This window comes from Syzygium oleosum, unplaced genomic scaffold (genome assembly GCF_021117445.2).
Source record: "Syzygium oleosum isolate NSW1041296 unplaced genomic scaffold, Sole_v2.1 Sole_v2.05, whole genome shotgun sequence".
Taxonomy (NCBI): Eukaryota; Viridiplantae; Streptophyta; class Magnoliopsida; order Myrtales; family Myrtaceae; genus Syzygium; species Syzygium oleosum.
Genome location: NW_026607489.1, coordinates 1,100,907 through 1,111,798, shown reverse-complemented (window position 1 = coordinate 1,111,798; position 10,892 = coordinate 1,100,907). Strand labels below are relative to the sequence as shown.

At 37.3% G+C, this 10,892-nt stretch overlaps 1 pseudogene; it reads right to left on the bottom strand.

Annotated features, from left to right (window-relative positions):
- Nucleotides 1-678: 678 nt before the first annotated feature.
- Nucleotides 679-5,365, bottom strand: LOC115670817 (metal transporter Nramp6.1-like; annotated as a pseudogene).
- Between the last annotated feature and the right edge of the window lie 5,527 nt (nucleotides 5,366-10,892).

Here is a 10,892-nt window from a genome sequence, read left to right as displayed (position 1 = left end):
TTGCGCAAGGGAAGTGGCGTGGGGTTTTGGGGTTTCGACTTTGCCATTTTGGTATCAAAATGCACCAGCAAATGGACATTACCATCGTTCTCTTTAGAGCTTCGCATCTTTGTTTTATCAGCAAACAAATCTTAGGAAGTAGCTGCAACTTCATTGGGGATGAGATAATCAGACTACTGCTTTTTTCCGATGCAGAATCTGTGCTGTCATTGTGGGTGATATAATGGGTGAAAGGTGGAAGCACTGGGAGTCTTTTCTCTCTCGTTTACTACTTTGTATGTTGCCTCTGCCTCATATTAGAGTTCACGTCCTCTCTCATAGGTTACTGGAACTGTTATGCATTGAGGTTGGAGACAAAGCAATGATCTTGAGTAGGCTAATATGTACTGAAGGAAAAATTTAAGATGAGTCAGATTAACAATTTGAAGTTGCAAAGGCATTTTTGCTCGATGTTTTGCCCAGTGGCTCCGCTAAAAATAGCCGCAGCAAGAGATTACCTTTGAATGATCTTGGCTCTAGCTATGATTCTTTTCCAGGATTACTTTTTTCTTATCTTGGCTCTAGCTATGATTCTACTGATAGTTTTTTCGACCGCAAATCTAGTAAATAGGTCAACTCTAGCATCTTTTTGTATATACACTGGGGTTGCTTCTTGAGGGTTAAGCGATGTGATGCAAACTATTCCGGAAAAGGATTGTCTGCTAGGTCCTCTCGATAAGGAAGTCGGTCCCCTGAGTTGCCAGAATCGGCATTTCCATGTTCAACAGCCATTGATGTTGCATGCTTAATAGGGTCATCAGTAAATGTCACGACAGTGTCTTTTCGGAAAGTTAAGTAGATCACTGCAATGATGTAGATGGCCATGAGCGGGAACACTAGGATTCCAATGAAAACGTTGGCGACTTTCGGAAGGCTGTTGTGGATTGGCCAGTCGACAAAGCCCATACTTAGGTAATAGATGTTGATAGCAATGAGTCCCATTCCTAGTATCCAGGAGATCAAAATAATCTGCATCGACAGATGCAAAAAAATGGGATTGTCATTTGGCTCATAATTCACATGTTTTCTGCATTACTTCCGGTTCTTGCATGTTTTTCCAATTGATATCTCTTTAGGACTTCCGAAATAAAGAACCAAGTTTAAAGTTCAACCGTGTGAAGATCAAAAGACAAACTTACGTAGATTTAGTTTTTGTAAGGTCCCATCTTTGTTGCACTGCTATTGAACTGAGGAGTGGGATAAGAGCAAATGGAAGCTCAAACGATACAATCATCTGAAAAACAGCATCAATTTCATCATATAACAACAAACGGAATGAGCATAAAATGCCCACATAACTTCACCCGATGATGATAGAAAGAGTTCAAGTTTAGGAGTGGCAGGGGATGTTGTAGGAATTTGCATACCGACGCGATGATAGTAAGCCTACCGGCTCCTGAAGATCTGCTGATGGTAGAGATGATGAGACTCGGTGTAATGGCAATGCATCAAGTCACTAGGTTCCGTTTCCACTTCTTCATTTTGAGTTCCAAGAATCCCTAGGCATTAACCAACACACCAGAAAAATCAGATTTGTTCGAGTGTTCACTTTGAACAGCCAATTACATGATGCTTTTTAATTACCAACCTGCATGATGTATTGGCCTGCATAGGTCCCTGTGATTGCGGAGCTTTGCCCTGAAGCTAGCAAAGCAATGGCATAAATCGTCGAGCTAGATCTTCCCAACACATTCTGAAAGCACATGTATATAGGACAATAATGAGAATCTTATTCCTAGTTAGTGGTGTTATCTTTTGGTCCTACTGTTTTATAGTCAACCTTAGGAATTGGAACCTTATGGAAGAATGAAGCAGAATTGAGAGTTAAGTCGCCGCATTGATCTGCATTCTTGCTCGAAAGATTGTGGCCCGAGCAGAAGGGCTAGACACGGACACAACGGCGACGTTGATCAAGAATGCCATGAATAGTGCGAACTCAATTTCTATGAGGAAAAATCAGCACGCGTCCTACATAGATCAATGAGTAAAATAAAAAGTGCAAGGATTTTCTTTTGAATAATTGAAAAAATAATTGCATGTTTTAAAGCATTGACTAGACATTTTTCTTAATAACGTAAAAGAGGGAAATTTGCTTGTTTCTTCATTAACCAAAAGCATGTCCGGAGAAATTGAACGCACCAAATTGCCATATTGTATACGTTGCGGGAGCAAGCAATCGAACAATAAAATAGAAAGAACAAAAAAGTAAATCGAACACCAGATTTACGTGATTTGGTCGTAGTGACCTAAGTCCACAAGCGGCAAAAAATTTCACTATAAATCGAGCAATACAACAAAAATTACAACCACACTCAAATCATTCAAACATTCTTAATGTTTTATAGCCCATAATTACATTCAATAACTCACGTAGTCTTTAACTTCATAAATCCTCACGAATTATCTCTCAATTTCACGAAGGAATCAACAAATCTTACCACAAGATTTTATTGGCTTCAACATTAAAAACTCTCGGGACGTAATTCACGAAGAAGCCTTTTTGATACTCTTCACAAAGAACATCCCCTTTTTAGACAAGAATTGAATTCAAAATAGGAAACCTCTTTTTAGGAAACCTTCTCCAATTATGAAACTTATTTAAAATAGGAAACCAACTTAAATTAGGAAATTTTCTTTTTCGAATTCAAACTCGAGACATATTTTAATAATCTTTACCTTGGCTCGACATTTGAACCAAGTCACTGCTACTCTCCCACAGCTCCATATGGGCTCAACCGCCATAGACGTCTTCCAAGTCCAAGCTTCGCCATAACCGTGAACCTCATCAGAACACCAACTCCACTTGCACTTTTCACTACTCCACAAAGATTTTCTGACATAACCTCTTCTACCACACATAAAGCAAAACTATCGTTGCATCTATATCTGCCAAGAGATTGAGCACGTTCATTGTCAATATCAGCAGTTACAACTCCACCTTAAGCTGTGTCAATTATTTCACTAGTATCTGCTACCTTAGGAGTTTTTTGTTGCAACTCCACCTCAAGCTGAACACCGTCCATCCATATAAACACTACTATAATCACTCATCGCTAGAAGTATTGGAGACTCATCAATTGTAACTTCTCTGCTGAAATAGGTGAATTTAATTCCAGATATCATAACCGATAACCCCGCTCACCTTGTGCATAATCTAGGAACATGCACTTTCTTGCCCTTCCATTGAGCTTACCATCACTCACTCAAACATAACATGGGCAATCAAATATTTTAAGAACAAAATAATCAGAAGCGTTACTTGACCACACTTCTTTGTGAGTCCAACATCTAATCGCAGTCAATAGGGATCTATTTATCGGGCAACTTGTCGTATTAAGCGCGTCCACTAGAAATCTTTTAGCTATACCAGCTCTTGAGAGCATTTTATGAGCCGTCTCTAGTAATGTTTTGCCCATCAAATCTGTTCACTAGCACTAGTGCGATGTTTCACCATACTTTCCTTTATGTAGAATTCGTTTAGTGGCTTCAAGAAAAACTCCATGCTACTATTAGTGCATACATGTTTGATCGTTTTATCGATGTCTTTTTCGATCAAAGCCCTCAACTGCCTAATCCTAATAACAGTATTAAACTTGTGCCTCAATACAAACACTCAGGTCTTTCTCGAGTAGTCATCAACAACTGTAGTATAAACCTAGCACTCTTCCTTGAAAGAAACCACGACAACTTGCGAACATCCAAATGAATTAACTTTGCAATCTCTGTGGTTTCTTTAACAATCGTATTGAATTGCATTTTCCGCCGTTTACCTAAGTCGCAGCACCTGCATACATTCAGTTTGTTAGCAACATAATCACATAGCAGATTCCTTTCACTTAGAATCTTCATGCTTCTCTTGCTAATGGGCCATAAATGCATATGCCACAATTCAGTTCGTTAGCAATCATACTAAATTGCATTTTCCGCCGTTTACCTAAGTCACAACACCTGCATACATTCAGTTCGTCAGCAACATAAGTACACAGCAGATTCCTTTCACTCATAATCTTCATGCTTCTCTCGCTAATGTGCCATAAATGCATATGCCACAATTCAGTTCGTTAGCAATCATACAAAATTACATTTTTCGCGATTTTCCTAACTCACAGCACCTACATACATTCAGTTCGTCAGCAACATAACCACACAATAGATACATTTGACGTCTCTGCGGCAAAATTCGTCACTGTCTCACCTTGAAGCTCATATAGACTACTATGCTCGATTCCTTTAATTATCACAAAGGTATTTCGAATGATTTTTAGAATTCCATCTTCTAAAGTATACCGACACCTAGTTGAATCCAGGGCACTCAAGAAAATCAGGTTCTTTTTCAACTCCGGAACATGCCTTACTCTAGTCAATGTTCTCATAATACCATCATGCATTCTGATTTTAATATCGCCAACACCTACAATATCACATTCAACGTTGTTCCACAACTGTACTTTACTACTATCCATGCATTGACAAGCAGTAAACCGATTCCTATTTGGAGTAGCGCGAAACAAACAACCAAAATCTATAATCCATCCACCAAATGATGAATAATGAGTGATAGGCAAGACAAAATCAGCACTATTCAAATTACTGTCAGTTACAGCTGCAACATCATCAGTAGACTAAATTCTAATTCCCTTACCCTTGTCGTTTTTTAGCTTATGGCAATCCATTCTAAGATGCCCCATCTTGCCACAACTCCAACAGTTAGCACCGCCAGTCTTAGACTGACTACGTCTATTCAGGTTTATACTACTTTTGCTAACATGTGTACTAGTTCTTCCTCTATTTTCACCTACTAAAGTAGTAGACACAGATTCACCAGATTCTCTTCTACGATGTCCTCACTTAGAATCAAATCACGAACCCAATCAATTGTCAAACTTGTTGACCCAGAGGAATTACTAACGGTAGTAATAGTAGTATTTCAACTATCAAGCAATGAGGATAATAGTTTCAAAGCACGTACCTCATCTTTAAAGTCAATCTTAACTGAATTCAATTGACTAACGATCACATTGAATTCTTTGATTTGATCGACAACCGACACACATTTGCTCATCTTCAAGTTCAACAGACATCACATCAAATAAACTTTGTTGATCACAGAAGGCTTATCGTACATATCCGACAGGGCTTTCATCAAAGCCATAGTGGTATTCTCTTTCACGATGTGAAATGAGACGTTACGAGACAACATTAGGTGAATAACACCCAATGCTTGTCTATCCACCATTTCCCCTTCAACTCGCTTCATTGACTCAGGTTTCTCCTTAGATAAGGGCAAGTGCAAATTTCTCTTATATAGATAATCTTCAATCTGCATCTTCCAGAAACCAAAGTCCTTCCCTTCAAATTTGTCGATTTTCACATTTCCTTATTCTATCGCCACTGATTCACTTCAACTTAGCCAAGCTATCTCTAGAGTTCAATATAAGAGTTCAACAACCAATTTCGAATCACAGTTCAACATCCAAATGTCAAAATACACACCAAATCACAACACATAAAAAACAAAGAGCAAACGCGGAAACTTTTCTCATATTATCTCAGAGACTAGTCGATGGGAAGATATGTAGTCATTTTGGCTGATTTACTGGATGGGCTGATGGTCCAGAGGGCTCAGATGATGAAGGTCCAAAAGGTGAAGGTGGGAAAGCCACTTGTACTAGACTGAAGCAGGAAAGTTGGTTCAATCGTTGCTCAATACTTTATGAGAGCTGATTAATCTTTCCTTCAATGTTTGCAGTGTGGATTGCTGCAAGTTGCACATCAGTTCTGATTTGTATCTTCAAATTGTTGATTCTTGCTTCCATCATGTCCTTCAACTCCTGAATTCCTTCTTTAAGTTCATTTCTGAGTTCCCTGATTTCATTCTGAATGGCTGCTTGCCTCAACCTCAGATCTGTAATAGCTGCATGATCTGATATAGATGATGAGACATTATATCCAGAGAGAGTGTTGGTAGTCTGAATGTCAGCAGATTCTACTTGCTTCTCCTTTCCTTTCTGTTGAGCTTTAGATGGAACATTTTCATATTCATCTCCTTCAAGAGGGAAATCTGCAGATGTTGCTTCTAAAGGGTCTGCCTCTTGTGCGTTCTGAATTTGCTCCTCCTGAATGTCAGCCAGTTCAAAGCTAGTTTCCTCAACATTTTGAGCATTATCTTGCTCATACTCCTCCTGCCTTTCAGCTTCTATAACATTTTCATGCTCAAGCTCCTCCTGTCTCCTGGAGGATCCTTCTTCGAAGAACTAAATATCTTCAGTTTCTTTTTGTGCAGTAACCATTTACTCTTGCTGATTCTCCATCACAATTTTGTTGATGAGGTCACTAAGTGATTGCATCAAGCTTTCATCCTCACTTCTCAGCCTTTGAATTTCTAGCTGAGTTGCAGCATGCCTGTCTGCATGAGCTTTATGCTTGGCTTCTTCATTAAGTAGCCATTACATAAACCTTATTTTCTCAAGGCTTCTGTCATCAGCTTGAGATTGCTCATTAGATTTTTCATCTGATATCTCTATTTCATCAGAATTACTAGCCATAACTTGTCTTCTTTTTGCTGGTCTATCTAATCTTGAGGCATTCTTCTTCACTTTCCTCTTTCTCATTAGAGGTTCGATCGACTCCTCCTCATCAGGTTCAAGAAATATATTAACAGAGCCCTTGTTCTGTTCATTCATCAGCTCTACTGGAACAATTTCACCCTTCTTATCCTTCCAACTTTCTCCATCAAACCTATATCCCATTTTAGTCATCATAAGTTCCTCTACAGTCATGGTTTGAAGAGGTTTGCCTTTGAGTTTCGCAGGAATGGAAATTTTGAAGTACTAAAAAATAACAGTGATCAGAGCTTCATAAGGAAGTTGACCTTTGCTCTTCTTGATAGATCTGTACATTTGTAGAAGGATCAAATGGGATAAAGAAATAGGAAAGATGTTTTGAATTGCCCAGATCAGCTTTGCCTTATATCTAGAGACATCAGTTTTAGAGGATCCTTTGAGTCTGAGACAGTTTATGATTATTTTGTGCAACACAATGGAGTTTAGAGGAAAAAGAATGTGAGATACGTGAGATGTTGAACCTCTGATAAAAGATGAGTTACCAGACAAAGATCGGTATGCCGAATCAAAAGTAGTAGGAATGTAAAAAAATTCAGTATGTGTTACTCCTTGTGTGAGAGAGAACACATTCTCTGAAAATCAAGATTCTCAATCAGCTTCTGAATCTTGATATTGAAGTTTTCAAAGAAATTGAAGTCTACAGTCTACTACCTTGTTATTCATGACTCATCTGGCTAAGAGAGAGTTGTAGGCAATCTGATGTGTTTTGTTTCTGAACAAACTGTCTTTTTTCTTGTCATCAGGGGGAATACCAGAAATAGGCACGAACTCAGTGTATAATTTTTCATCATTGTCCTCCTTTCTAGAGTCAATGTTCTTGCTTTTCTCTCAAGTTTGGAGTTCCTCCTCACCAACAAATTCATCTGCACCAACATTCGACTTTTCCTTTTCTAGAGATCCCTTTCTTCTCTGTCGTAGGAGTTTTCTTAACAATAGATGTCTCTTTAAGTACAATACCCTTTTCAGCAATAGGTGTTTTTTCAATCCTCATGCCTCTTTTATATTCTTCTACAACCTCTCTTTCAGACAGAAAACCTAGTGTCTTACATACTGCATTGATAGTGCTCTGATCATTTCTATTTTCTCGAAGTATTTTCATGGCCTTTATCAGTTGCCTTGCTCTACCAAAATGATCACGCTCATGGACAGGGATTCTCGAAGATTTCTTACCTTCAGACGACTCCTTGTCAGAGCCCGTGTCGGAGATGTCGATCTTCTCTAGTTCTCCATCGTGTTTTGCCCTAGGGAACATTCCGGCGAGACGATTTGATCTTCTAGAGCCCTTGGTTCCTTTCTTCGATTCAGAGGTCGACTTAGGTGCCATTGAAGAAAGTTTAGGTTTCGGAAGAGAAAGATGGGATTTTTAGGGTTTCAGTGAGGAAATCGTGTGTTCGTGAAAGAGTGAAACCGAGAAAGAAGAAGAATGGTTTAAACCGAGAAATGCAACATATCGGCTCTTATAAAACCCTTTTTGGAAACTGTCAATTGACACTTATTGGAAATTTCGGAAATTGTATTCCGAAAATTTTGGGATTTTAATTCCCAAACGATATCATTCAATACAACTTATTTCAAACAATCATATCATTCAAATATATGAGAGATACATACCTTTTATGAGATGAGTTACGCGCCAAAACCAAACGCTTCAAATATGTGCTTGATCAAATAAGTCATCAAATGCAATGCGAGTTTATACTGCATAGCTCAATAAAGCGGGTTAATAATGTTTAGTTTATCTCTAATAAGCTCGAAACTTTTCTTTTCTAGAGGTTTTGTAAAAATGTCAGCTAATTGCTGTTTAGTTTCTATGAATTGAACATTAATATCTCCTTTTAGAACATGATCATGGATAAAATTATGCTTAATATCGATATGCTTAGCTCTTGAATGCAGAATAGGATTCTTGGTCAGATTAATGGCGCTGGTATTGTCACACTTGATCTCCACAATTGAGTCTTTGATGTTAAAGTCTCTCAATTGTTGCTTCATCCAAAGGATTTGAGCACAGCAACTTCCAAGTGAGACGTATTTGTTTCTACTGTAGAAAGAGCTACGGTTTGTTGCTTCTTTGAATATCATGAAACGAGCATGTGTCCTAACAATTGACACGTTCCTGAAGTACTCTTCCTGTTTATCTTACAACCAGCATAATCAGCATCAGAATATCCAATTAGAGTAAAATTTGATCCCTTTGAATACCACAACCCAAGTGTAGGATTAGTGCTAACATATTTGATAATTCGTTTGACTGCAGTAAGATGAGATTCATTTGGTTCTGACTGAAATCTTGCACATAAACAAACACTGAACAGAATATCTGATCTTGAAGCAGTTAAATATAAAAGTGAGCCAATCATGCTTCTATATAATTTTTTGTCTACTGGTTTTCCTTTTTCATCCTTGTCTAGTTGAATGGAATATGACATTGGAGTTTTTGTCTTTTTGCAATTTACCATACCAAACTTTTTCGTAATTTCCCTAGCATACTTTACTTGACAAAGAAATGTGCCATTTTTGGTTTGTTTAACCTGTAAGTCAAGGAAGAAAGTTAACTCACCCATCATGCTCATTTCAAATTCACTTTGCATCATTTTGAAAAAATTCTTACACAATTTTTCATCTGTAAAGCCAAAAATAATATCATCTACATAAATTTGGACAATTAAAATATCTTTACCTTTTCTTTTGGTGAATAGAGTAGTGTCTACGTTACCTTTTGTGAATTCATTTTGTTCCAGAAAGCTACTCAGCCTTTCGTACCAAGCACGTGGTGCTTGTTTGAGACCGTATAATGCTTTCTTGAGAGTATATACCTGATCAGGCTCGTGAGGATCTTCAAAACCTGGAGGTTGTTCTACATATACTTCCTCTTTGATGTAGCCATTTAAGAATGCGCTTTTGACGTCCATCTGAAATAATTTAAAATCATAGAAACAAGCTTAAGCTAGTAAAATTCTTATTGCTTCTAACCTGGCCACCGAAGCATACGTTTCATCGTAATCTATGCCTTCCTTTTGTGAATATCCTTTGGCCACAAGTTTCGCTTTATTCCTGACGACTTTTTCTTGATCATCCAGTTTATTTCAAAATACCCATTTTGTTCCAATAACTGAGCGATTCTTGGGTCTAGGAACAAGTTCCCATACTTGATTGATCTTAAATTGTAATAGTTCCTCTTGCATGGCTTCAATCCAGCTTTCATCTTTCAAGGCTTCTTCAACATTTTTTGGTTCGACTTCATAGATAAAAGCCAACGTATTTATAACTTCTTTTGCCTTTGCTCTGGTTTTGATTTCTTCATCTAAATTTCCAATGATGAGGTCTTTGGGATGACTGGATTTATGCTTCCAGTTTTTGTTGAATCTTTCATCGTTTTCATCATCGGAGTTTGATGATTCTTCATTATTTTGTTGGTTTGATAATTCCTAAGCTTCATTAGATCTTTGATTCTGATCACTTCCACTTACCGTTAATTCATCAGATGCTTTGTTAGATTCTTCAAATACTGGATTTTCAGTGTTAGAGTCATCTTGTTGAGTCTGAATTGAATCTTCAAACTTGACATTCAATGATTCTTTCACTGTTTGAGTATTTTTGTTGTATACTCTGTAAACTTTGCTTGTAGTTGAGTATCTAAGAAAAATTCCTTCAGCTGACTTTTCATCCAACTTACCAACACGATCATTAGGATTTTTGAGAATAAAACATTTACATCCAAATATTCGAAAGTAAGAGATATTAGGAATTTTACATTTGAACAATTCATAAGGAGTCCTTTCAAGAATTTATCTTGAAAAAATTCGATTTGAAATATAACAAGCTGTTGAAACAGCTTCAGCCCAAAAATGTGTTGGAGTTTTGTTTTCAAATAGAAGAGTTCTAGCCATTTCTTGCAAAGTTTTATTCTTTCTTTCAACTACTCCATTTTATTCAGGAGTATAGAGAGAGGAAAAAATATGTTGAATACCATTTTCATCACAAAAATTAAAAAAATTTGATTTTCAAATTCTCTTCCGTGATCGGATTTAATGCTCGAAATAGTATAACCCTTTTCATTTTGTACCTTTTTGGCAAATTTTGAAAAATGTTCAAATATTTCACTTTTATGAGCCAAAAAGAATACCCAAGTAAATCTTGAATAATCGTCTACAATAACTAAACAGTATTTCTTACCTTTAAGACTTAAAGTTTGAGTAGGTCCAAAAATATCCATATGAAGTAACTGCA